This window comes from Aplidium turbinatum, chromosome 1, assembly GCF_918807975.1.
Source record: "Aplidium turbinatum chromosome 1, kaAplTurb1.1, whole genome shotgun sequence".
In the NCBI taxonomy this organism is placed as follows: Eukaryota; Metazoa; Chordata; class Ascidiacea; order Aplousobranchia; family Polyclinidae; genus Aplidium; species Aplidium turbinatum.
In genome coordinates this window covers 5,435,559-5,440,428 of record NC_137472.1, presented here as the reverse complement: position 1 = coordinate 5,440,428, position 4,870 = coordinate 5,435,559, and the positions used below count along the sequence as shown (strand labels likewise).

Genomic DNA, 4,870 nt, shown 5'->3' with positions numbered 1-4,870 from the left:
GGTTGCTTAAAGTTATTCCAATGCGATGTCCAGCCACACTGTCCCAGTGGTTGATTAAAACGTCTGTTTTCGAATTTTGAAATTGTCTGTGAGCATAGGGTTGCTTATTTTAAGTTTGCAAATGTCATGTAAACACTAGTGCGAGTTTCACCGTTATTGTGTTTCACGAGCAGTGTTCTCTTTATGCAAGTTTTTGTTGGCAAAATAGGTCGGTGTGCCAACTCAATTTATAATAAATTGGCAATATATTACATATAAATTTAGAGACTTTTTCTGATTGTATTATGAAAATATTTAGCTTAGTAGGCCTACTGCAAAACTTTTTTTTTTTTAAGAAATATGGAACGCTTCACGATTTTGCGTGTCATCCTTGCGCAGGAGCCATGCTAATCTGTATCGTTCCAATTATACTATATGTACTGCCGAAGCAAGTACTGCAAAATGTTGTTAATCAACAAATTCTTGCCACGCTGATGAGCACCGCAAGTGACAGTTGTCTATAATAAAAGAAAGATGGTTTTATAGATTCTCACAAAAAGGATGAAAAACCAACTCATTGCTTTTTTAGAGGGAAGACTGTTCATAAATTAGGATTTTTCGGTGATTTCCACAAGCGTTTGTTTTATGGTACCTGGTGTGATGATGTCTAGTTTAGCGTTGGTGGTGCCTTCAACATTTAGTTGCAGAATGGTCACTCCTTGACCTACAACATCTGGTGCTGTTCGCCCTGACAAGGGCGCTGTGGTTGGTCTGGGGGTGCCATTCTGATGATTGTTCTTCCGCAAAACTTTATAGCGACAGTTGTAGCAAGTTTAGTTTCCCAAAGTCGGTACTTGCGGGGGCGGCCACGTGGAGGTACTTGCTTTCGTCGGCAGAGAGTGCTGCTTGTGAGTGTGGTGAAATGCAGACGGCAGCACACATTATCAAGGATTGCCGGCAATACAGACCTCCTCATGGTATGGAAGGCCTAGTTTCCATCGATGACGACACCAGGCAGTGGTTAACCAACGGATGCCCTAACATACAGCGACAACACGAGAGAAGATGGTACCTGGTTTCTTTTTCCCTGTTATTGGAGCCTATTTTTCGCTGATATGTTTGCAGGTCACTATTGTTGCCTGTATTGCGATGTGTCAAACATTTCCTTGTTTACTGAAACTGTTAATTGCAAGATATCTTTTGCGAAGCGAAGTAACAACACCACTATTGCTTGGCGATGAATATTCTGATGAAACCGCTCGCCTCGCTATAAGTGCACAAAACAAGTGGCCTCTATTTATTAGGCATTGTTAAAAAAGTCAAAAGTGTTGTAAAAGGAGCTTGGCCTGGCAGTAGCGTTGTTCGAATAATTTTGTTGCTACGGTATTCTAACATAAATATGAACAACATGTAACGCTGGATACTGGGTACGAAATGCGTTCTTTTCTAGCATAAGAGTCAACCTACCTAACATTTTATTAGTGCGGCCCGCCACAGCTCTCCTTAGTGCCGAAGTGGCCCGCATGCAAAAAAGGTTGGTGACCCCTGCTTTAAGGGATATAATATTTCTAAGAAAGTTTTTTTCAAAATAAATATGTTTTGTAGTTTAAAATGGCAACTTAAATTGAATTTAAGAATTTTTTTTTAAATTTGTTTGTTTGTTTGTTATAAAACGGTATGGTACATATGCGTACCATTGTCCCTTAGGGGAAATTTTATTGATAACCCTTTTGATTATAGTTGCTTCATATGAGGAGCCCTATTGTTTTTCATAAGCACTTTCGCTTTACAGTCTTGTGATTTTAAAGATTTTACCCACACGACTATTCAATGTTAGGTATTTAGGGGGTCAACCCAGCCCCATATTCACCCCTTTTATTATGAAAATGTTGTTTCCACGCAATATAACTTGATGATGGAAATCAGAAATTACCACAATCATACAGAAACAACTTCCAAATGTAATGGTGACAGTTCAGTAACGTTAGCCACATTCATGGTACAATGAGGAGCGACTTCTACCATTGACATAGCACAGGTGGGCATTGCACTCAAGACATATAGGGGGTCAACTCAGCCCCATATTCACCACTTTTATTATGAAAGTGTTGTTTCCATGCAAAATAACTTGATGATGGAAGTCAGAAATTCCCACATTCATACAGAAACATCTTCCAAGTATAATAGTGACAGTTCAGTAAAGTTAGCCACACTCATGGTACAATGAGAAGCAATTTCTACCATTTACATAGCACAAGTGGACATTACACTCAATACATATATTGCTTGTTCTGTTTTGGAGTGTTTTTCTGGTGCAATGTTTGCATATATGTACATAGGCTATTAACATTTTATGATATTAAAGAGCTACGAATCAGCAACAACACGAAAACACACTGCCTACAGGCACCTCAATAAGATCTGAAAAGTTATCTCATATTTCCCCTAAGGGACAATGGTACACATATGTACCATAAAATTTATATGATTTTTTTCAATACTAAAATACTTTCAACAATGGTAAAAACGTTTATACATTACAATAGAACAACTATCCTTTATGTTTCGGAATGAAATAGAGCAAACTGCTGCTTGTTGTTTCCACCAACATACCGTGAACAGACGTCACCGTGGTACTGCGCTAACTGCTCAAAAACCGACCTTTGAAATGTGTGAAAAATGAACCAGAGTTTCAAAATTCTAATTTTGTATTGAACAATCAATGTAGCAGAATACCATAAAAACGTAAAATTAACAAAAAAATGTTTCTTTTAGTTGCGGAAGCCCAAAACTTTTATGGTACACATATGTACCATTGTCCCTTAAAGGGTTAATTACCAGGCAGGTATCGTCTGCGAAAAGTCTTGGAACAGAAGACGTGCAGTTTGGTAAGTCGTTTACGTACAATAAAAACAGTAATGGACCCAGCGTTGAACCCTGAGGTACACCGTGTGTTATGCATCTCTGTTCAGATTCCTGTTCATTAATCGCGACATACTGCATTCTGTCTTTTAGGTAAGAGGAGAATAATTCGTTTGCTGTACCTCGGATTCCATAGTGGTTGAGTTTGTATAGTAGAATGGGATGGTATACTGTGTCAAAGGCTTTTTTGAGATCCAAGAGAACCAAACCTGTGTACAGGTTGCTTTTTACGTGTTCATAGGTGGCACTAATAATATCAATAGCGGCATATGAAGTAGAGGAGCCAGACCGAAATCCAAATTCCGTAGGAGCAAGGACAGAATGTTTGTCTAGAAAGGAAGAGACCCTTTTATATATGAGCTTTTCCAAAAATTTTTCGAAAGACGATAAAAGGGAGATAGGTCTATAATTATTTACCTCAAGTTTGTCTCCAGATTTGAAGACGGGTACAACTTTGGCAAGTTTAAATGTATCAGGGAAAATACCGAACTGAAAGGAATAGTTAATAAGATTTGAGAAGGGCAGGGCAATAATCACGGAGGCGATCTGTAAGAAATATGCTGAAATGTCATCGTAGCCAGTTGCTTTGTTGGGTTTTAGAGCTCGGGTTTCTTTGAGTACCTCATCGCCAGTCGTTGGTTCAAGAAAAATAGAAGAAGGAACGTGGTTTGTAAAGTAGGATGTGAAGTTGTTATCGTTGGCAAGCGGAACGCTGTCAGAGATCTCTTTTCCAACGTTGCAGAAGAATTTATTGAATTGGTTCGCCATTTCGATGGGTTTGTTTGATGACACTCCATCAATATTAATGGAATTGATTGTTTGCTTTGATTTTTGTTTATTTGGCAGCAGTGAGTTAATGACTTCCCAAACTTTACGTGGGGAAGATTTGTTCAGTTCAATTTCCGAATGTATATAATTTTGCTTGGAAATGTATTTCAATTTAGTGAGCTTATTTGCGTATTTTTTGTACTCTAGCCTGTCTGTTTGATTCCCTTTCAGGTAGTGCGATTGGTACATTTTTTGCTTATTTTTAATTGAAGTAAACAACCCACTGGTAATACAGATTTCTGTAGGGGAGGGTGGGGTAAGATGAGCACCTTTTTGCTTAAGTCGCTTTTACAAAAGAACGGTTTGTTTTGGAAAATTTTAATAGGGTAAACTTAAAGCACTATTGAATCAGCTACATTTTAGATTGAGTTTTATCACCTTGCGATTTTTATTTTTTTTTGTATTGATACTTATTCGCGTGTTGCTCAACTTACCCCGGCATAAATTGTATGGGGTAAATTGAGCAATGACCTGGGGTAAGTTGAGCAATTCGATTAAGTTGAAGCATTCCCCTGTCAGTTAGTTTGTATAATTGCGAGGCATTATGCTTCAAAACACAACACTGTTTTTTTTATCCAATACGAACCTAAAAAGACACAAATTCAACAGTTCAAACATTAAATAAGCTAAGGCTATTTCTTTTGGGGTAAGTTGAGCAATTGCTCCAAGATACAGTACTTCAACTAGCATTGCACACTTTACCCCATCATGATTTTTGTGACAAAATTACAAATATTTAAAAAACTACAAGACTAACCAACCTGAACGTTTTATTGAATATCCTCACACTTTATACTTACCAATACAAAAAAACAGATTTGATTTACATAGTGTAACAATAAAGTTATTCAGTTTTTGGCAAAAAAATAAAAATTTCGAATTTTCGACATATGCAATATAATCTGATATAATTGCGTGCCATTGTAAAATGCAATTGTCAGTGGACATAACAAATACATTGAGTGAAGTGGCATTATGAGTGATACATCCAGAATAAAAATAAAAAAATTCCGCCGACTCGTTTTTCCAAAAACAGGGGTTGCTCATCTTACCCCATTGCACACTTTACCCCAGTCTCCCCTATCATTGATTCTAGTCACTCTAAAAGTAAGATTTTCCGAAAGTGTTTTGAGAGATTGGT

The 4,870-nt window shown here is 37.5% G+C and overlaps 1 non-coding gene across 1 annotated transcript; it reads right to left on the bottom strand.

The window, feature by feature from the left end:
- Positions 1–333: 333 nt before the first annotated feature.
- LOC145784754 (U6 spliceosomal RNA) lies at positions 334–435 on the bottom strand. Its single transcript, XR_014291038.1, has one exon. It is a non-coding gene; the product is annotated as a U6 spliceosomal RNA (small nuclear RNA).
- Between the last annotated feature and the right edge of the window lie 4,435 nt (positions 436–4,870).